Source organism: Suricata suricatta, chromosome 4, assembly GCF_006229205.1.
Source record: "Suricata suricatta isolate VVHF042 chromosome 4, meerkat_22Aug2017_6uvM2_HiC, whole genome shotgun sequence".
NCBI lineage: Eukaryota > Metazoa > Chordata > Mammalia > Carnivora > Herpestidae > Suricata > Suricata suricatta.
In genome coordinates this window covers 145,726,234-145,750,156 of record NC_043703.1, presented here as the reverse complement: position 1 = coordinate 145,750,156, position 23,923 = coordinate 145,726,234, and the positions used below count along the sequence as shown (strand labels likewise).

The 23,923-nt window shown below is 39.5% G+C and overlaps 1 protein-coding gene across 1 annotated transcript in view; it reads right to left on the bottom strand.

Annotated features, from left to right (window-relative positions):
- Positions 1 to 18,757, bottom strand: part of DTNB (dystrobrevin beta) — a 219,178-nt gene extending 200,421 nt beyond the window's left edge. The window contains exon 1 of the mRNA XM_029938167.1: positions 18,744 to 18,757. The gene's annotated coding sequence lies outside the window, so the exon portion shown is untranslated. The remainder of the gene's footprint in view (positions 1 to 18,743) is intronic.
- Between the last annotated feature and the right edge of the window lie 5,166 nt (positions 18,758 to 23,923).

The following is a 23,923-nucleotide window of genomic DNA, read 5'->3' as shown; positions in this document are numbered from 1 at the left end:
TAGGATGTCACTCTACTAAAACTCTTTCTGTGCATTACCTCATTTAATCCTTTCAATAATCCTAGACACAGATCTCATTATTATTATACCCATTTTATAAATTAGGAAACAGTCTAGAAAAGAGCACTAACTTGCTTGAGGGCACACAAACTGAAGCGGTAGAGTGAGATCCCAACCCCGTCACTAAAATTCTTACATAATTATAGCTTTAAGAGGCGTACTGCCAAATCTCTACACCTAAAAAGCTAAAACACAAACAGCCCATTGCACAGACCCTAGTGATGTAAAATCTCTAATAATTTCAGCTGAATTTTGCCTTATTCTGTGAAGAAAAAATATCTAGACAAAGAGCACAAGCCAAACAATTTCCCTAAGGAAATTAAACTGTTGTAAATCATGGAGTGATTTACATAACATACTCTCAAATGTTAGAATCACAAATTAAATGATGGCTACACAAATTACATATCCATTAAGACAAGGTGCCCCGGCAAAGTATAGTTATAAATAGTATCCTAGAGAAAATTTAAAATGTAAATACATTCTTTAACATTCTGCAACTAATATTTTGATAATTAAGACTGACCCTTTCCTAGAGTATTGATATGTTACCAAGTAGACTTCAACATACATGATGGCTACTTAACAATTTAACCCCAAGAGGACAGAATTTTAGATGGAACGAAAGCCAAAAGAAAAAGCAACTAGAAGCAGCAAAAATTTAACGAAATCTAAGTCCCAGAGTAAAAAACAAAAGTTGATACCAGTAGCCTGTAATTACAAAGAAAGAAAGTTGTCTAAAAGTTTACTGCCCTCTCCTCAATCTTGGCCTCTCAGGAGGAAATACAAATTTTAAATGCTAAACGCAGACTAAAAGAAAATATCATAATATCCTTTTTAACATATTTCATTTATTAAATCCTTTTTCTACTTTTGCTATTGCTCTATGCCACTTTTTTTCAAAGTTGGGTATAAGAATTCCTGGAGATTTCTAAGTTCTTCATGACAATTTTCTAAATTTTATCTTTATTACCAAATTAATTTTGAAAAAATTAATACAAATATATTCTGTATCCTCTGGATGTCCACCACACCACAATGCTAAGATAAAAATATCCTATATTCTCTGTAAGATTTAAAGAAGACCCAAAGGCTTACAATATAATGTTCAGTATGTCCAGGAAACAATACAAAATTATTTGGCAAACAACCAACCAAGATAATCTTAACTCACAAGGGGAAAAATATCAACAGACGCCACTGACAAGGTGACACAGCTGTTGGGAGTAACCGGACAGACTTTAACCTAGGGATTATAAAAGTGTTCAAACTGGCAATCCCACACACTCTCAAAACACGAGTTAAAAGCTTTTTTTTAATGTTTTATTTATTCTTGAGAGAGACAGAGAGAGAGAGCATGAGCAGGAAAGGGGCAGAGCGAGAGAGGAACACAGAATCAGAAGCAGGCTCCAGGCTCTGACCTGTCAGTAGAGAGGCCGACACGGGGCTCAAACCCACACTCCGTGAGATCATGACCTGAGCCAAAGTTGGACACAGATGACTGGGCCACCCAGGCACCCTAGAAACATGAATTAAAGTCTTAAGTGTCAGCAGAGGAACAGAAGATATGAAAGGAACCAAATGGAAATGTCAGAACGGAAATACTGGGGGAGAGGTGCTCACTGGACGGACTCAACAGTAGAATGGAGTGGACAAAGGAAAGAGAAGGTAAACTTTAAGATGTATCAAACAAATTATCCAACCTGAACAACAAAAAGAAAGAGAGACAGAGAGAGAGAAGATTTCTTTAAAAAAAAAAAAAAAAGGAATAAAGCCCCAGAAATTTGGTGGACAACAACAAAAGATCCACATTCATCATGTACTCAGAACCCCAGGAGAGAAGCGGTGTGGTGATATGGTGCGGAACAATACATGAAGGCACAGTAGACGAAAACTTATCAGGTTCAGCGAAAGCCATACCTACAAATTCAAGAAACTGAACAAGTTAAAGTCAGAGAAATTCATTATAATGATCGCATCATAATCAAATTGCTAAATGACAGATTCTTTTTTTAAAAATGTTTAAGTGTATTTATTTTGAGAGAGAGGATGTACACATGCATGAGCAGGAGAGGAGCGGAGAGAGAGCAGGAGAGAGAGAATCCCAAGCAGGCTCTGAGTTGCCAGCACCTAACTCAACATGGGGCTTGATCCCACAAACCGTGAGATCATGACAAAGAAAAATTCTTGAAAGAAGTACGAGAAAAAGAACATTTTACTGGGCCGCCTGCATGGCTCAGGCAGTTAAGTGTCTGATTCTTGATTTTGGCTCAGGTCATGATCCCACAGATCTCTCTCTCTCTCAATCTCTCTCTCTCTCTCTCTCTCTCTCTCTCAAATCTCTCTCTCTCTCAAAATAAACTTTTTTAAAAAACTTTTTAAAAAGGGCCCCTGGGTGGCTCAGTCGGTTAAGCATCCAACTTTAGCTCAGGTCATGATCTCATGGTCTGTGAGTTCGAGCCCCATGTCAGGCTCTGTGCCGACAGCTCAGGGCCTGGAGACTGGTTCAGATTCTGTCTCCCTCTCTCTGCCCCTCCCCTGTTCGAACTCTCTCTCTCAAAAATAAATAAATGTTAAAAAAAAAATTTTATCTTAAAAAAAGAACATGTTACTCATAAGTTAGGGATCAGCCACTTGAAGGGCCAAACTGCAAATATTTTAGGCTTGCAGGCCATGTGGTCTCTGTCACAACTACCCACCATTGCTACTGCAGTGTAAAAGTAGCCATAGACAATATATAGACAAGTGGGTGTGGCTTTGTCAAAATTTTATCTAGAAAACAAATAGACCACAGGCCACAATCTGCCAGATCCTGTTTAAGAGGAGCAATGATATGAATTACTACAGATTTCTCATCAAAAACTACAGAAGTCAGCAGATGGTAGGCCAAGGCTCTTAAAGTGCTGGGGGAAAAATAAAACAAAACACCATCAACCCAGAATTCTATATTGAGAGAACATTATCCTTCAGATATTAAAGAAAACTAAGAGAATTTGTAGCCAGCAGACATGCTCTAAAATTACTGCTGAAGAAAATTCTTCAGAAAGAAGAGGAAAATAATTACAAAATATTACAAATGAAGGAATGGCAACAGAAAAGATGTTAAAAGAAATAACATCAATTTCACACAACTGCTACCAGAAAATACAAAAGAACACCTTTCAAATTGTTTTTAAAAGCCAGTAATATCCTGATACCCAAAATAGACAAAGACAACACAAAAATAAATATCTCTCATGAACACAGACGCAAAAACCCTCATCAACAAGCAAACTCCTCAACAAAGTATTATAAATTAAATCAAACAATATATAAAAACCTTGGAAGCAACAGGAGTTTATCCCAGGAATGCAAGACCAGTTCAACATTTGAAAACTAATCAATATAATCCAACATATTAACAATCTAAAGGAAAAAAAACACATGTTTATATCAGATGCAGAAAGAGCATCTTATAAAATACAATGTCCATTCCTGATGATAAACTCTACTCAAACTAGAAATAAAACCTTTCTCTACCTACAGGGCATCTAGAGAAGACTTACAGCCAAAGTCACACTTAATGGTAGAAAACAATGCTTTTCCCCTAAGATTGGGACCAAGGAAAAAAATGTCCATTCTTACCACTTCTATTAGACGTTATGTAGGATGTCTTAGTCAGTGAAACAAGAAATAAAAGGCAGGTTTGAAAGGAATAAATAAAATTATCCCTACTTGCAGACAACATGATTATCTTTGTAGAAATTCCAAAGGAATATACAAAAAAGCTCCTAGAACTAAAAAGTGAGTCTAACACTGTTGTAAGACATAAGGTCAAAACACAAAAGTCAACCACCGTTTTGTTTACTAGCACTGCACAACTAGATATTGAATACTTTGAAAACAGCATTTACAATATCTCTAACAACAAATAAAGTGCTTTGGTGTACACTAACAAAATATGTATAGTATAGTATCTGTACACTGGAACTCAAATCAGTGGTCCAAGAAATTTTTTAAAGACCTAAACAGACAGAAAGCCATACCATCTAACCAGACAGTCTAATCAAAATCCCAGCAGCTGTTTTTGTAAATATAGACAATTCTATATTTTATATAAATAAGCAAAGGGATTGGAAAAGACAATTTTGAAAAGGAAGAATAAGGTTGCTGGATTGTACTACCAAATTTTAAGAACTACTATAAAGCCACAGGAATCAAGACAACACAGTATTAGAAAGGTCATTTGACTTTTTTTTTTTTAAGTGCAAAAGAAATTCAATGAAGGACAGACTCGATGTTCAATAAACTGGTTATCTATATGCCAAAAAGATGAACCTTGACCCATACCTCACACCATATACAAAAAATAGTTATTCTAAATGGAAAATACATGTAAAATATAAAACTTTTAGAAGAAAACATACGTTGAAGACTTCATGGTCTAGTATATCACGCTTTAAAAGCATAAGCTATTAAAAAAAAATGACACGGGGCACTTGGGTGGCTCAGTCAGTTGAGCGTCCAGCTTCGGCTCAGGTCATGATCTCATGGTTCGTGGGTTCGAGCCCCACGTCGGGCTCTGTGCTGACAACTCAAAGCCTGGAGCCTGCTTCAGATTCTGTATCTCCCTCTCTCTCTGACCCTCCCCTGCTCACACTGTCTCTGTCTCTCAAAAATAAATAAAAAACATTTTTTAAAAAAATGACAAACTGAAGAACATCATCAGAATTAAACATTTTTGTTCTATGTAAGCAACTGGTAGGAATGAACAGACAAGCTAATCACATGTCAGACACAGGATTGCAATAATATATATATACTTTTTAAAAACTATCAAAACCAAGCCAACATGCAAGAGGAGCTTGTTACTCACCATTAGCCACAGCACTGACACTATCTGTTGATGTAAGAGCACAGCAGACCCTGTTGATATCCTGCCTTTACTCCGTCACCTGCACTTCTACTACCTTGATGGAGAACTGACCAGCTTCCTGTTGCCAACATCCACATTTCTTTGCCTTCGGGCCTTTTCTGGAAACTGAAGTCTGCTCTGACATTTGCAGGGCAGTCCAGAAGGCCCAGGGACTTAATATTCCTGGAGGAGCCCTCTCACTGATGGAAGTTAATATAAAAATACTCCAACTCCTTTGCCCACCAAAAAACAATGTTTTCCACCGGCTTCCCAAGTTCTTCATTGCAATTAAGTTTGCTTACTCACAAGGCCTGGTAAGAAACCCTTTACTAACTACTTTCTCTTCTCTGTCTGACTTTTCCATTCTATTGGTATCTTCTAAGATCACTTAAAAAACAAACAAGCAAACAACACTTGCACTTGAGTCTATAAGAGCATTTGCTTCTAGGGTAACTCAAACAAGACTGATTTGATCCTGGTATAACAGGTCTTCCAAATGTATTCTGTAAGTAGATCACTTGCCAAGCAAACAAGGCTCTCCGTGCCGGTAATATGTGGCTTGCTGAGGACCCCTGGTGAGCTGTTGCATCACCACTGCTAAGATTCTTGATGGAGTGAAGCGAGGAAGAGATACAGGTCAAAGATGACTAGGTTATGCAACAGCTTCAGCATTTGAGAGATACAAGGGTATCAAGAATTTTAAAGACAATTAAATTGGTTAAGTTTTTGCTAAGTAGCACTGATGCACAGAAGAAAGAAAATGTCAAGGTCTAAATCCTCTAAGTATCAACTCAAAGTATGGTAAGACAGCCAGAAGACTTCACAGCAGCATTTTAAGCAATCTGCCTCTACAACTAGAAGGCAGATTGTACTAAAATTCAGGCCCAAATTCTGATTATGAAAGGAAGTAAATTACTAAAAAGGTTGAATTCACACTCCAGTCGAGATTCTCCTGAACCCTCTGGGCCAGAAGAAGTGGCTCCCTTGTCCTTCTGCCTAAAGACCATGAAAGGCCTCATCTGAGACGCATGCCTCAAAAGATGCTGACCCTCCTCAGGATCTGTCCCTACTTCCTTCACTGAGTCTAGGCTAACAACTAGGGTCAATTCTTGGCATCTTGGGAATAGGGAGGTACTGTCCTCAGTTTGGATGGAAAGAGGTGATTCACCAAAACAGCTACAGGACCTGTTAATATGCAGTGGCAATACAGGGGAGAACATACCTGGGAACGGATCTTGGGAGCTGAACTTGGGGACCAAGTATAAGGCTGGTGAGGAAACTGTCATATAGGAGCATTCCACCAGGACACAGGATTTAATGTTCCAGAAAGGACAGCTGGAGCCAGTCCCGATGTGTTGCTAGATTGGCTCATTTAAGCCTCGGGGTGAGGGCGATTGATGACCTCTAGGAAATGATCTGGAGACGCTAGGATCACATGGCAGAGTATAAAGGAAAGAGGCATATCCACACCCTTCCCCGTATCTCCTCGCCTTTGCCAATTCTGTCTGCTAGACTGACAGCATCTGCTTTAAAAAACAAAACAAAATAAACAAAAAATTGATGGCCTTCTCTGGCCTCTGAAGGCCATTTTGTTCCCTGCCTGCCAACCCTGAAACATTATAGATGTGCCACCCTCTGGAAACAGTCCTAACCAACGACTGATAGATCTTCCACCGACCTCACCCCCTCAAGAGGGATAACTCTGAGGACATGTTTTACACTGGCTCCTAGAGTTCCCCGTTGGGAAAGTTCCAGTTAGTTACCTGCAGTGGTAACTTGTTTGATAACAAATCCTTTACTTGCTAAACTTCCCTTCCCCCTGTCACTTCACGGTCGCCTGCTGGTATTTCCTGGGATAATCTCCAAAATAAAATACTTGCACTCAAATCCTTGTCTGAGTCAGCTTCTGGGGGAGCTCAGACTAAAACATTAAGCCTTTTCACTTTAACCAAGCCAATAATCCAGAGTACATAAAATCCGAATGTACAGGGTGCATACAAACTAAGATCACTATTAATGATTTCCCTAAGCCTTACTGATAGGTAAGTCCATCCAGGGCTCCATGGATACTAACAACTGAAGCTTTGTAGTTATGATTTTAACAGTTACGCACTCAACAAATACCTAACCCCACTGCCGTACCTGATTGTATGTCCTTGTGCTCCTGATACAACCCTGAAAATCGACACTTACATGAATGGAAGCACATTGCTTTACTTCCTTCCACTCACACTCCTGGCACTTTGTCTTTTCTTAGCCTCATAATCAGAAGATAACCAACACCTCTGCATTAGTCCCTTCACATACTAACTCTGATTTCAAACCCTGCCATTTCCTTCCTCATGATATCCACCCTTTTTCCCATTTCGACTGCCAAAATCTTTGTCCATGCGAATGCACAAATACAATTCTATGATACCATGATCTCAGACTCTGCACCCACATCTTCCTGTATCTCATCCTGTAGACAGAGAAATCCACTAGGTGTATTTATGCCAACACGTTTCATCTTCAGTGGATCCTAATCACCCTACTCTGTCTGGAGTTTAGTCCACTCCATCCCAATTTTTAAAAATCAGCACACAAAGTGCACTATGCACTATGCTAGACAAAGAAAAACAAATACCATGATCTCGCTCGTATACAAAAAAAAAAGCCAAGTTCACCACTGAAGCAGAGCAGAATGGTGGTTTCCGGCAGCTAGGCCAGAGCGGGAGCGGGAAGACAGTAATCAAAGCATACAGACTTTCCGTTACTAGACGAACACTCTGGGGATCAAATGTACACCACGTAAGTGCAGCTGATGTATCTGAAATCTGGTAAAAGAGGAGACCTTAAACTGTCACAAAAAAGGCTAACTGTGAGGTGATAGATGTATTAACTCAACTGTGGTAATCATCTCACAAGGTACACCTAGATATCAAATCATCATGTTGTACGCTTTAAATACATAAAATTTTATTTGTCATTTATACTTTGATAAAGCTGGGGGGAGGAAGATAACAATATATCTGATCATCTCCCCAAGCCATTGAATACTCTTTAAAAACTTATCTGAGCCTTGATTGTTGACAATTATTTCCAGTTATCAATTACTTTAAACAAGTGTCTTTGAAGCAGAATATATAATTAAAAAAGAGAACCAAGCAAGGCCTTGGTCTACAAAATGTTTAAAAAAAAAAAAAAGACTGCAGTCCTAGCTACAAGAATATAAGCAAAGTTTCTTCAATCTAAAAGGGGTTGAAACTGTAAGGCCCTAGAAGAGGCTGTATAATGTCCTAAGCCCAAAGCCAAATAACACAAATAAGTTTTTAGATACAAAACCCCAAAACACAATCCATGAAAGAAAACAATTGATAAATTGGATCTTATCAGAATTAACCATTCTACAAGGGATATTGCTCAGTTAATGAAAAGACAAACCCTAATGTGAAAGAAATGTTTCCAAAGCACTTCTGATGAAGGTCTTGTATCCCAAGTGCAAAAAGAATTCTTAAAACTCAACAATAAGAAAACAGCCCAATTAAAAAAAAATGATCAAAATATCTGAGCAGATACTTCACAGAAGACATACAGATGATAAATAAGCATATAATAAGAAATTCAATATCATTTGCCATTAGGAAATCACAAATGAAAACACAACGAGATGCCACTGAACGGCTAAAGTAGAAAAAAGTGACCACACAAGCGCGGGCCAAGCCCCCGCCGGCACCAGCAGTCACGCGCAAGCAGCCATGCTGGCAGACAGGCTGACGGTCTCTACACGCTGCCTGCACCACCTTACCATGCGTCCCAGCAACTGCACAACTGGGTGTTTACCCAACTGAGTTGAAAACTTAGATCCACACAAAACCTGCACCCAAATGATTACACCCAGCTTTATTCAGAATTGCCAAATAATGAAAGAAACCAAGACGTCCTTAAATGGGTGAACAGATAAACTACGGTACTTTCATAAATGGAATGTGGTTCAGCAATAATAAATGAGCTATCAAGCCATGAAAAGACAGAGGAAGCTTAAATACATACTGCTAAGTGAAAAAAGCCAGTCTGAAATGGCTAAACACCACAGATTCCAATTTTTGGATCTTCTAGAAAAACAAAACTATACAAATGCTAAAACAATCACTGGTTACCAGAGATTGCGGGGGGGGGGGGGGGGGGGGGGGGGGGGGGACAGTGAGAGACAAGAGGACTTTTTAGGGTAGAGAAACTTCCACAGGATACAGGTGTAGTGTACATGACACTAAACAGTTGTCAAAACCAATAGAAATTTCAGAGTGAACTTTAATGAATGTCAATTTTTTAAAATCCTTACAACGTGAGAGGATGTATAGCTCAGGATGAAATGCAGCATGTGACAAAACAATCTTACTATTATGACACTATTGTGTCATACAATGTATGACACAACACATCACTGAAGAGGGTGAGGGGGAAAGTAGTGAGCTAAGTAATCTGGAAATAAATGGAGCCTGGAAGACTAAAGGCAAAGCAAAATATACTAAGTACCGTAGTCTAGTTTCTCACAGGTTGTAAGTTAACGATTCTGATACCAGTGTGCATGTGCACTGCAACTGAACACCTAAGTTAACGGATGGCAAGGTTACAGATAAGCAAGATGAGAAGCTAGCAAGATCCATGTGGCAATGGATTACAATTGGAAACATTAGTACAAGTTCATGTTAGCTTAATATAGATACAGAGAGTTACCCATAGAAGAATTTGTAGATATGTGTATATACAGGATTCGTATACACATATATACGTCCTTCCTCTGTCAACTGACAGAGCCTATAAAAAACAACATCCCAATAGCAATGATAACACCTAGTGCTCAATTTTTGGTATATAATAGCGTTCTCCAATAAAATGAATCAGAGCTCCTTGGAGAAATGGCTGAGGCAGGAAATACACAACATGAGCCCTAGAGCATCTTGAAAGTAGGTTCTGGGAGGGAAAACACTACATGACAGGGGTGTATCAAAGGGACACAGGAGACAACTGTAAGCTCCCAATGGCCAAAGTTGGAACAATTTCAGCAACAAAATCTTTTTATTTTATTTTTTTCAATGTTTTTTATTTATTTTTGAGAGACAGAGACAGCACGAGCAGGGGAGTATCAGAGAGAGAGGGAGACACAGAATCAAAAGCAGGCTCCAGGCTCTGAGCTAGCTGTCAGCCCAGAGCCCAATGCGGGGCTCAAACCCACGAACCATGAAATCAGGACCTGAGCCAAAGCTGGACACTGAACAGAATGAGCCACCCAGGCACCCCATTAGCAACAAAATCAAATAGCATTAAACATCCTTACGTTGATGCTGATATAAATGAGTGAATCGACAAATATCCCAGGCAGAATTCCAGGTTAGTTACATAGATACTCTGCCCTAAAGAAAGTGGAGCATATCTCCCCATTCCTTAAATGTGAGCTGCATGCACACAGTGACTTCCTTCCAAAAAGGAAAGGGGGTGGGGGGATACCTTGGCAGTGAAGACACTGACAAACACAACCTCAACCAGGTGATCAAGGTCAACAGCGACAAATCATGTTGACAGGATGTACCTTTGATATGATGAAAACGGCATTTTACTTCCGTGGTCTTCCTCCCCAAAACCCTTAAACCCTGTCTAATTATGAGGAAAACATCAGTCAAATCTCAACTGAGGGAAAATATACAAAATACCTAATGAGTACTCCTCAAATTTGTCAAGTTTTATCAAAAAATTGATGAGAAAAAGTCTGAGAAGCAGGGGCACCTGGCTAGCTCAGTTGGCGGAGCATATGACTCTTGATCTCGGGGGATGTGAGTTCAAGCCCCACACTGGGTGTAGAGCTTACTTTAAATAAATAAATAAATAAATTTTTTAAAGGAAGAGAGAGAAGTCTGAGAAACTGGCAAAGCCAAGAGAAGTCTAAGGAGACACAACAACTACTTAATCTGTGGTATGTTGGATGGGATTCTAGGACAGAAAAAGGCCATGCGGAAACACTAAGGAATCTGAATAAAATACAGATTTTAGTTAATAATAACATAACATCATTGGTCCATTAATTGTAACAAACAAACCACACTAGTGTAAGATGTTAATAAGAGAAGGGACATGGGGCACCTGGGTGGCTCAGTCAGTTGAGTGTCCAACTTCGGCTCAGGTCATGATCTCACGGTTCATGGGTTCGAGCCCCACATCAGGCTCTGTGCTGACCGCTAGCTCAGAGCCTGGAGCCTGCTTCAGATTCTGTGTCTCTTTCTCTTTCTGCCCCTCCCCTGTTCACTCTCTGTCTCTCTCTGTCTCTCAAAAATAAAGATTAAAAAATTTTTTTTTAATTAAGAGAAGGAACAGGCATGGGGTACATATGGGTGGGTACTCCTCATTACTGTTTTTCAGTAAATCCAACTACTCAAAAAAGTTTTTTTTTTTAAGACAGAACAATTACTGGGGTGCCTGGGTGGCTTGGTCGGTTAGGCACCTGACTTCAGCTCAGGTCGTGATCTTGCAGTTCATAGGTTTGAGCCCTGCATTGGGCTCTGTGCTGACAGCTCAGAGCCCGGAGCCGGTTTCGGATTCTGTGTCTCCCTCTCCCTCTGGACCTTCCCCACTTGCGTGGTCTCTTTCTCTCTCTCAAAAATAATCATTAAAATTTTTTAAAATAAAATAAAATACAGAACAATTACATATTTACTTTCCTTTATTCTCCCAACTGATTTAAAAAGCAATTGTATAGGCACGCCTGGCTGACTCGGTCAGGGGAGCAAGTGACTCTTGACCTCAGGGTTGTAATTTAAAGCCCCATGTTGGGTATAGAGATTACTTAAAAAAAAAACTTTGAAAAAAAAGAAGTTGCAGGAAATAATATCTACAACACTGTACATTGTGTTGTCGGGCCTGTAACATATAGAATTCCGTAAGAAGACGTAACAGTCCTAAATGTCTACATATCTAACCACAGTGCCCCAAAATACACTAAGCAAAAATTGATCTAACCAAAAGGAGAAACTGACACATCCACAGTTCCACTTTGAGACTTCGATACTTCTCTATGACCAGTACGAGTAGAAAGTCAAGATAAATTTAGAAGGCCTGAACAACACCATCAGCCAACTATTCTAACTGATACTTATCGAACATTCCACCCAATAATGCACATACAAATTTTTTCCAAGTTCACATGAAGCACGCATCACCAAATTCATCACAAATTCTCTGGGGATGGAAGCGAAATGATGTGAGGGCAGAGGGACTCCAACTCGATGTAGCGATGTGTTATTTATTAGGCTGGATTCTGAGTACCCTGTATCATTCTTTACACTTTATAGTTCTTATTTTATAATAAAATGTTAAGTCATTTACTTTGTATTCTCTGATAAAACTTTAATGGTTGGGGGGTGGGCTGGTGAGAGGGGAGGCAGGATTCCATATATCTTATTATTACAAAGAAATTATACCGGGGGCACCTGGGTAGCTCATTCAGTTAAGTGTCCAACTCTTGGTTTTGGATCAAGTCATGATCTCATGGTTTGTGACTTCAAGCCCCTATATATAGGGCTCTGTGCTGACAGCACAGAGCCTGCTTGGGATTCTCTGTGTCCTCTCTCTGTCCCTTCCCCGCTCATGCTTTCTCTCTCAAAAATAAACAAACATTTTTTAAAGGGAGTATACTAAATACCGCAGCTTTGTCCTTTTATCCAAATGTACAGGAACTCCTGCAAACTCTATAATCTGATATAATATTATTTCAATCTTCAGCAATGTTTTCCTTGAATATCCCAACAAAGAATGCATTTTAGTTTGTCACCAAACTAAAGTTATTGATTTTTCTATATAGTATTTCAGTCACTTTTACCAAAACAGGAAGAGCATATGTCTATGGCTTTTTGTCTTTTACTCCTACAGTAAGAAATCTCCAAAGAATTTCCTAAAAAGGTATCACTAACTTAATAATTTTACTGTACTAGATTAACTAGCTCATGACTATAATCATTACTGAAAAAGCTCAGTGAGTTTGTCTTCATATATCAAATGCTTAGTTTTAAAATACCTCAACTGATAACATTAGCCTCAAATTATCATTAGTGGTATCTTAAGACACAATATACTCAATAGTGCATATAAACCCATATATCAAATTGTACTTAACATTTTTTTTACTGATTCCTCGTCAGTCCACTTAGAGCAATATTATTTTACGCTTCACATTAGTCTGACAAGCTCATAATATCAAGTATCAGCTCTGCTTTTTTCTTGCTGTTCATGTGTCCCTGTATTATTACTTCAATCTCCAGCTGAGTCTGAAGCTTCAACCCTACAACTTCTTTGCAGAAATCTTTTTAAGCTCTTTGTCTATTTAGCAAAGTTCATTTCATTGAAATCAGATGATACAATCTGAAAGACCACTAATCCAGGCAGAGATGAACTGTAATCTGTCCTAACCGGATATAAGCCAACAAGTCAGGAGGCTCACACAACGGGTCCCCCCAGGCTGTGCCTCTCAGGTTACTTTGCTCACCACACCTGATGTTCCTCACCAGGCACACAGAGTAACGTGTCGGCCTATGAACAAATATTAGTAGGCCCATATTTTGTTATACCCTACCTAGAGGATCATTTTGCATGCCTCCCACTCTGGAAACCACTGCTCTTTTAAAAAACCCAGAATGAGAAGATGGGACTCTGCTAGATTTGAGGAACAAGTGAGTAATACAAGTGGCAGAATTAGATAAGGACATTTAGAGCCTATGTGGTTAGTTAACGGCCTAACGTTGCAAAATTAGTCATTTGTGGAATTAGACGACCCATCTGACCCTAAAGCCTACTCTCTTTCGGCTGTGCCACATCGCCCCCTACAGGGAAGACAGGAGGACTCCAGGAATGAGGAAAACAGGTCCACAAACTGTGGTGCTAGATCAGACCTTACATCACAGTTGTTAAATGGCGTTTGGAGGCTAGTGTAAGAAAACGTCTGGATTCTTATTAGTCCTATCCAGGCAGCAATATGCTCTCGAGTTGGACTAAGTCTGCAGGCAGAAGTTAAGTAACTTCCACAGTAAAGATTAAAGGAAAGAGGGCAGGCTCTAGAAACATTTCCAGAATGTCTCTGTCCATACAACCTAAGTCCTTCACTTCCCTTGAATCTTTCTGTTAATGTCTTAACCCCTCCAGCTCTGCTACTTCAAAGCCTCCAGGAGTCAAAACTTGTGCAAGTTCACTGTCTCCCAGCAGAACTCCTGGAAGTTTTTCTCTAGATATCCATTTATATAAGAAATCCAAGATAACGGCAATTATCACTAATTAGTACTTAGTGTAACTCGTCAAACTTCCCTGAAAGAGAACTTCCTTGTTATTTCAGGAAAATTCTCAATTCTCTTTCCTCTGACACTTCTTTTCCCTTCTCTTTTAGATTAAAAAAAAAATGCCAAAGGATGTAAATGTTTGTGAAACCCCAAGATTTTCTTTTTTACAAATCTGAAAATGTTCTCTAGGTTCCAATTTAAAAAAAATTCAAAACTGTCCTCCACTACTACCAAGAGCTCTGAATAACTAATATAATAACCTCATAGAGCTGTAGAAACTATTAATAGATTATGTAAAGCATTTAACACAATGCCTGGCACAAAATAAGAGCCTAATAAATGTTAGCTACTATTATTATTACCATTATTATTGATGTTATTACATAACTACCCTCCTGGGCGATGCCTAAACTAGAATTCTATAGGCAAGACTCCTTCCTAACTTGCAATTCTTCTGATTTATTTAAAGTTATAAAAATACTGGGGCGCCTGGCTGGCTCAGTCAGAAGGACATGCGACTCTTGGTCTGGGTGCAGAGGTTACTTAAAAAAAAAAAAAAAAAAAGAAATAAAATAAACTTTAAAAAAATAAAGGTATAAAAACACAGACTTGGAAGAAGAGTAAATATTTTGTTATCAATCACTTGCAACACTAAATTTGGAATAGAGAAAAGGTTTTAACAAAAGTGAAAAGAGGTAAAGTAGAAATGCAATGTGCCCAAAGCAGCAGAGAATGTAATAGAAAGTAAGCCACAGAAAGGAGAAACAGGTACATCTAGTGTGCTCAAGACAAGCCTCCTAGTTTTACCTAAAACCTGCCAAAGGCTGCTTCGTTAATAAGAGGAAATTTTAGTTCTAAGCAAAGATACTGAACTACTTATCTAATAAGGAAATAATAAAAGAATATGAACAGTAAATAAAAGATATGCTCATGAAATAACATGCAAGGCTCTAATTTTCATAGTCATATTTCAAAACATGTATCCTTGTTAGTTATTTCTATAGTTAATCTTGTCCCCAGAGACTTTTTTTTAAGAAAGATATTAAGAATGACTTTCTTGGGGCACCTGGGTGGCTCAGTCGGTTAAACATCTGACTTAATTTCAGCTCAGGGGGCACCTGGGTGGCTCAATGGGTTAAGCATCTGACTTCGGGTCAGGTCATGATCTCACAGCTTGTGAGTTCGAGCCCTGTGTTGGGCTCTTTGCTAACAGCTCAGAGCCTGAAGCCTGCTTCAGTTTCTGTCTCCCTCTCTCTCTGTCCCTCTCCTACTCACACTCTATCTCTCTCTCAAAAATAAATGAACATTAAAAAAAATGTATTTTAAACATTTCAGCTCAGGTCGTGATCGCACAGTTGGTGAGTTCCAGCCCCACACTGCGCTGACAGCTCAGAGCCTGGAGCCTGCGTCAGATTCTGTGTCTCCATCTCTCTCTGTCACTCCGCAACTCACACTCTGTCTCCTCCTTTCTCTCAAAAATAAGAAAACATTAAAAAATAATTTTGTTTAATCCTAGACGTTAGCAATTCCTTTTCTGAATTCTCATATCTTTAATGTCAGTTAACATATTTGTAGTTATGATTATGAGCTACGAAACCCAAAGCAAATGGAGAATGAGAATGGGAAAACTTAGAAATGACTTAATCCAGACTCCCTACTTCAAGCATCCAAATACATGTCATGTCCCAGGTTACAGTTATGCTTCACAATAAAGAAAACTCAGAATCCCTAACTCTTGGTCCATTATATCACCTTTCTATATTAGTATTAAATGTAGTGAAAATTATAAAGCAGTATGAAAAAGACGATGCAACAGAAAAAAAGGTAAATGATGAAAAGGTGAATCACAGATAAGGAAGTCTAAAGAGCCAATAAAAACATCAAGCAATGTTCACACTCACTAGTAATCAGGAAAACATATATTAAAAACCAAAATAATATTACATTGTTCACCCAGCAGATTTGCAAAAATTATAAGGCCAAATAACACTAAAGATTGACAAAACAGGGAGCAACAGAATCCACACACCTCCAGTGTGAATGTTAACTGGTTAAACATCAGAGAGAAATTCAGTGACATCCACTAGAGTTGAAGATGCGCTTTGCACACAGCCAGCGTGTTATTCTAGGTGCACACTCTAAAGGACATGCGTGTGCACAAGAATATCCACAGCGGCGTTACCTGTAATAGCAACAACAACAACAGCAAATCCAGAACAAACAAACTGCCAACCCACAGGAAAGATAAAGGTAAACTGTGATACCGTCAAAAACCGGAATCCTATTCTGCCACGACGAATGCACTGCAGCTACACGTATCCGTACAGATGAGTCTCACAATATTGAGAGAGAAAAAAACGATAAGATATGAAAAGAAATAATTACTACACTTAATATAAAGTTTTTTAAATGCAAAACAACATTATACATTATAGGGCTATTTACATATAGAATAGAAGTATAAAAATATGTACAGGAATAGAAAGCATCACATCCAGAACAGTAGTTTCTTCTAAAGGAGAGGAGAACACAAGCGGACAGGAGTTACATGAGGGTTCAACCTTAAAAGGAGCCTAGTTTCTTAAGTAGTATGGGATTCGCCAGCATGAACACGGGTATGCACTATTTTTATTATCTCCCATCCAAGTACTAACCAGGCCCGACCCTGCTTAGCTTCCGAGATCAGACGAGATCGGGTACGTTCAGGGTGGTATGGCCGTAGACTATTTTTTTTATCTATACCTCTGAAGGTCATTGTTTCATAAGGTTCACAAAGTTAAAGGAACATAGACTCAAGGTCCAACCAAAATAGTTACTTCAGAGCCTACATACTTAACTATGATACTATTCACTCTATGTTTGTTTGTGAAAAAAGACTTGGTCATTATAAGAAATCTCTCAAGAAGATGTAAAACATCAGAGTGGGAAAAAGCAATGAAGTACCTAACTAAAAAAAAGTCTCTCAAGGAAATCATACTGGAGACACAAAGCAATCCTATCGCCATGCTCAGGAATCAGGTGGGTGAGCCAAAATGCAGAACTCCAGCGGACCTGGAACATCAAACATGCTACTTCAGGCGGCATGTAGAAAGAAGTCTGCCTTGGGTTCGAATACTACCTGGGTTACTGATTAGCTGTGTGGCCCCAACAAGTTTTAACTTCCCTGAGCTCAATTTCCTCACTCATATGTTGTAGATACCATATCTAGCTTCCAAAGTTGTAAAGACTAAAGAGTAGTATCCTCATCTATGAAAATCACTTGATACACTGTAGCCTCACAACAAATAATATTATTACTGGCAGAAGAAGGTCTCTCTCTGGCAAAAAGAGACAGAGCAGGCAGAGAGGAAAGTTAAAAGGAGGAGTAAAGAGCCTGCAAAAAGAAGCCAGGAAGAAGTTGGAACTGAAAAAGTCCTTGTTGAGTCCACAAGTTACAAAAAAAATTTTTTTTAACTGTGCACTACTTCATCACAGAAAGCTTAGTTACAAGAATATTTAGCCTAGACTTGTTCATCACAACATTTCAGTCTTGTTTTAGCTTATTTATAGTGTTAACACAAAAAATTCAACATCAAAATGGGGTTTTTTCTTTTTCTTTTTTTTTTAATTACTTATTTTTGATAGGGAGAGACAGAGTATGAGTAGGGGAGGGGCAGAGAGAGAGAGGGAGACACAGAATTCAAAGCAGGCTCCAGGCTCTGAGCTGTCAGCACAGAGCCCAACGCAGGGCTCAAACTCATGAACTGCGAGATTATGACCTGAGCTGAAGTTAGCCGCTTAACCAACAGAGCGACCTAGGCACCCCAAAATGGGGTTTTTTAAAGATTCATTTTTTTGTTAAAAATGCATTATCAAGTAAACCATATACGATATATCTGTTTCTCTCAGTCACCTACAACTCAGAAAGATCTGTCCTACTCTTAACATATTAAAGAGAAAAGAATGATAATTTCAACAAATATCAAAAAAAAATGCCCTTGATAAAATTCAACACCCAATAAAAATACTAACCAAGAAGAGATGAAATCTTCCAGAAATTGACAAGAGAAATCTACCAGAAACCTTTAGTAAGTATCATATCTAGATAGAAGCATTCTCATCCGGGAAAAAGATAAAAATGCCATTATCATCACTGCTATTCAACTTTTGTACTGTAGCATCTGGACATTGCAATAACACCGACAGCAGAATGGCACAAACTTTACAAAGAAGCCTGGACAATTCAGTCTTCTAATCAAAGTAGCCCAGTAAGGAAACAACTCTGAGACATCCCCTCCACTCCAAATGCAAAGCAATAGATAAAATATTTGTGAAATATATTTTTAGGTGACTGAAGCAGGTTCAGAAACAAGATAAAACCCCATGTGGATCAGAAACAGAACAGATACATAAAATCGTGAGCAGGACTGATGCTCCGCGTCCAGAAGCGGGTACACATCTTCTGACAGGCAACAGTGACAAAGTGAAGGAGGTGGAGAAACAGGAAACACGACCTCTGAGCCAGACTCACGGCTTCAAGCCGAGGAGGAGACGGGAGCTGAGAAGCCACAAGACACTGCTTCCAGCCTCTGCTTAGAGCGACAGTGTGTACAACGCTCCGGGGCCTAGAAGAGTGGGAAGATGAAAACACAGCCTCGTGACCAGGAACTGCACCAAGACATTCACATACTCTGCCAACAGATCTAAACCAGCCCCAGTGATCTCAGAGTAGGACCCCTGACCCACCATGATCATTTCTGATTTCTTGACTATGGTCCAAGAAGTCAATAAAAGCGCCTGAAATATCAACACACAGAGAAGGGTGAGCACAGAAATATGGAAAACAAAATCAAAAGCACTCACACTTGAATGAGTCTGTAAATCAAAACTTCAAAAGACATAAAGAAATATAATACTAAGAAACACAGCCAACAAAAGCAACAATTAGAATATGAATTCATTCCAGGTGAAGTTTAATTTTAGAGAACAGTCTGACAAAGACTTATTTTTTCAGTACATTTGGGGTGCTAGGATATAAACTTTAATTCTCAGGAATGCAAAATTGTACAGCTGCTTTGGAAGACAGTTGGGCAGTTTCTGGTAAGGCTAAACATACTCTTACCACACGATCCAGCAAAAAAGCTCCTACATATTTACTCAAAAGAGTTGAAAATCTACGTCCAAACAAAAACCCAAACATGTGTATTTATAGACATTTTCTTCATAATTGTCCAAAGCTGGAAGTAACCAAGATGTCCTTCAACAGGTGAATGGAGAAACACACTAGTACTTTCATATAATGGAATATTATATAGCAATGAAAAGAAATGAGCTATCAAGCCAAGAAAAGGCATAGAGGAACCTTAAATGCATGTTGCTCAGTGAGAGAGCAGTCTGAAAGACTACAATACTGCATGATTTCCAGCGGAATGGCATCCTGGACAAGGCAAAACTACAGACAGAGTAAAATAATCGGTAGTTATCAGGAGGGAGGTAGGAGGGAGGGAGGAACGAACAGCTGGAACACGGGATTTTTAGGGCAATGAAGTTATTCTGACGACACTGCAATAACACTACAAGAAATGTCATATAATGATATTAATGATGCGCGACATTTTGCATTTGCAAAATCCACAAAACACAAAGGACACAAAGACAAGCCCAAAACAGATATACTATGAACTTAAATTAATAATAATGTATCAGCATGGATTCATCAGTTGTAACAAACACACCACACTAACACAGGATGTTAATAACGGGAAACTGAAGAAGAAGGGGTATATACTCTGCACCGTCTACCCACATTGGTCATATTCAGTACGTATATAACTTCTTAAAAATATCATGGGCAGTTCCACTTCTAGATACACACACAAAAGAACTGGGAATAGGGGCTTGAACAGATATTTATTTGCATGCCCTGTTCATAACAGCATTATTCACAACAGCCAAAAGGTAGAAACAACTCAAGTGCCCATTGATAGATGAATGAATAAATAAATGTGGTACACACATACAATGGAAGAGTATTTAGCCTTAAAAAGGAAGGAAATACAGGGGCACCGGGGTGGCTCAGTAGGTTGAGAGTCCAGCCATTGATTTTGACTCCGGTCATGATACCAAAGTGGTGGGATGGAGCCCCGGGTCTGTGGAGCCTGCTTAAGATTCCTTCTCTTTCTCTCTCTCTCTCTCTCTCTCTCTCTGCCCTTCTCCCCAGTTTGTGTTTTCTCTCTCTCTCTAAAAAAAAAAACAATTAAAAATAAAAATAAGAAGGAACAAAATCCTGACACATGCTATAGTATAAGTGAACTCTGAAGACGTTATGCTAAGTGAAATAAGCCAGACACAAAAGGACAAATACTGTAGGATTCCACTTACAGGAGGTACCTGGAGTAGTCAAACTCACAGGGAGTAGAATGGTGGTTGTCGGGAGCTCGAAGGAGGTGAGAATGAGGAGTTCGCATTTAGTGGGTAGAGTTTCAGGTGGGGAAGATGAAAAAGTTCTGGAAATGCACGGTGGTGGTAGTTACACACGTGAATGTACTTAGAGCCACAACTGTACACTTACAAATGGTTAAAATGGTAAATTTCATGTCATGTATATTTTACAATTAAAAACATGAGGAAAGGTACTGAAAAACTGGTTATCGCGATTGAAAAAAAATGTATCTCTTCATTACACCACACAGAAATTCCCAACGGAAAGCAAAACCTTTTTTTTATATATAAATCATACCCTGGAGTAGAGAAAATTTACTTAAACCAGACACAAACTCTTTTTTTAAGGGAAATTATTTTCATAAATGTAACATTAACATTTTAAACTTGTATACAAAGACACTGCTAACAAGGGGGAAAGGCTAGCCTCAGACCAGCAGGATGCATTTGCAACACTATCCATCAAATACTTAGTATCCAAAATAACCCAACTGTCCGCCCCTCATTGAAGAAACAATGAAAAAGGTGATTTAAGCCTACCACTGAACACTACCTAGTAGTCAAAAAAGAAAATGAACCAGATCCACACGTTCGACAGTCAAATCTCCCTTAATTAAAATTTAAAATGTGCACCCCATCCCACCCCACCAACCTAGCAATTCTACTACTTTCATTCACTGCAATGTCTGAAGCAGCAAAGAGCTTAAATGGCCTTTAATGAGGAGATGATTAAATAAACTACAGTACAATACACATACCGCATAAGAGACCATAAAGTAGTCTAGAAAAATCAGGTAGATCCCTAAGTTCCAACATGGAAAGATCTTAAGACATTTTGTTAGGGGGAAAAATGTTACAGAACAATGGGTACAGTATCATGACAATAACATAGGGGTAGAAGAGAACCGGTTTTTGTCTGTATTACCTACACTGTGTGTGTGAATAGATGAAAATGCAAAGGTCTAGAAGGATCACAACTGGTAACAGCAATTTCAGCAGAAAAGCGTGGGCCAAGGGGCAGGTACTCTGTCTGCACTACGTGAGTGTTTTACAAGAAAGCGTGCGATCTTATGTCACTCACCGAGCTGCAGTGCACAGCCACAAGGACTGTGCATGAGACAACCCCAGAAGGTCCCATGAGCAGGGACTCTGCTACAAACAGCACCCCATAAAGCTGAGCAGTATACATCCTGCACAACTAGACACGACAGCCCTGATGGCTGTGTAACAGACGTAAATAAAACGAGACGGGGTGGACGGTAAACCAGCATGAGGGAATTTTCTGGGGTGATGTAAATTTCTATATCCTGCCTGGGATGGTGGTTACAAAGTATATACATTTTTTCAAAACTCATCCAACTGTACATAGACATTTGTGCATTTTATTATATGTCAACTATACATTGATAAAATTGATTTTTAAAGAAACACACATTAAATATACAGATAAAATACAACATCACTGGGAGAACCTGGAAAAAGATACCCAAAATTACACGAGTAAGGCACCGCAAAACAAGAACAGATGGACTTCTGTTGGATGCACTCTGAAGTACACTGTCCTAAAATGGAAGAGAAATTAACTTAGTTCTTCAGAGCTTACAGCACAAGACCAAATGTGGGATTAATAAGGACTCTTGTTTTTTATATACGGAAACGAAGGCCCTGACAGATTTCTAATAGGGACATACAATAAACGGTAACTTGGCATTCTATTGGCTCTAAGTCTAATTTTCTAAGTAGAAAATTCGCCTCTCATGCATAAGGGACACTCAAAAACCTTGGCAGCACAACTCTGACTACATAACCTTCTTCAAAGGTAATTCCACTTATGTATGATAAAAATCCTCCTAGAACTCATAAAAGGTCGAGTTTTAATTTGGCAGTCAAAGTAACCCAACAGGCACTACAACCCCGGGAACTGAAACAGCAGCCAGGAGCTGGAGAGCCCAGAAATCCAACCACAGCAGAGACCAGGTAGAATTGCAGCCTTTACAAGAAGAGGAGGGATACATACTCTTCCTACAGATGGGAGATCCAAGGACCAGGATAAAAGTGGAAAGAAAAATTCCCAAGACAAAAGTATTCTTCTTCTTCAAGTCATAGAATAGAAGCAATGATGATCCGAAGCAGTGACCCAAGGAGTAAGCTCCCACCGGCCAACATGCAATAAAGATGTGAAAGTGGCAGTTGTGGCCACAAGAAATCACGACTCTATCACCTTAGCCATTGCTTTAAACACCCAGACCTAGGAACCTGGGTTACCTTACATGACCCCTCTCTTCCCCCTCAAAAAGAATTATTTCAGGAACAGAGGAAATCCATCCGCCATCCCTAACACCAGAGTAATTAATAGTGCTCCGTGTAAAGTACAGCAAAACCCTGCTTGGTTCGTTCATTCAAGCAATCGGTATTTTTTGCCTGACTGCCCTGGGCCGGGCACTGTTCTTGCCATTGAGGATAAAGCCGTGATAGTCAAGGAGCTGAATTCTAGTAGGAAAGGAAGGGAACTTCTGATCTCTTTCCAAATTTCTTTTTCCCTTCTCCCCCTTTAAATGTTAGGCACCAATGCCTTCAAAACTCTCCCAAACTTCTCCCACAAGCTCCTCTGACTCTTCTTTCTGCTTTATCCCCAAACCCAGCCATTTATGGCTCTGACTTCCCAACACTGGAAAAAGATCAAAACAAAAACAAAAACATAAACAAAACAAAAAACCTAAAGTGAATTAAGTAGGAGACGAAATTCAATGCTGCTTTGGATGATATACTCATACCTGCACTACCACATTGTCAACACCCCAATCACGGTTGGGTTTTACGCTCTTTTGTGGCCTCAGTGCTGACCACGGTTCTCTATCAAGGTAGCTGATCAATAAACGTTTGCTAGAAAGGCTGGAAGGTCTTCCTAATCCCGAGGCCTGGCACAGGAATTTACCAGCCAGCATGTGTTAGCTGCATCCTGCCACCTCCTCTAAGGACACCTTCCTTTAAAGGTGACCTCGGTGCACAGGTTCACTGTTAGGCGCCTCGGCGAACAGCGTTTGGGAGTGATCTGAAATAAATTCCCTTGCCTCTGCCAGGGCCTAACTGCCTCACCTGCCCTCTGCCAGGACCTGCCTCCTACGCCCCTTACAGCACCTAACGCAGAGCCTCCTCCCAGCGAGCCGGGCTCCGGGTGCATCAGCCCGACGCCCGCACCACAGCCCCGGCGCCCTGCGGCCACAGTGCGCTCCGGGTCCCGAAGAGCCCTCCC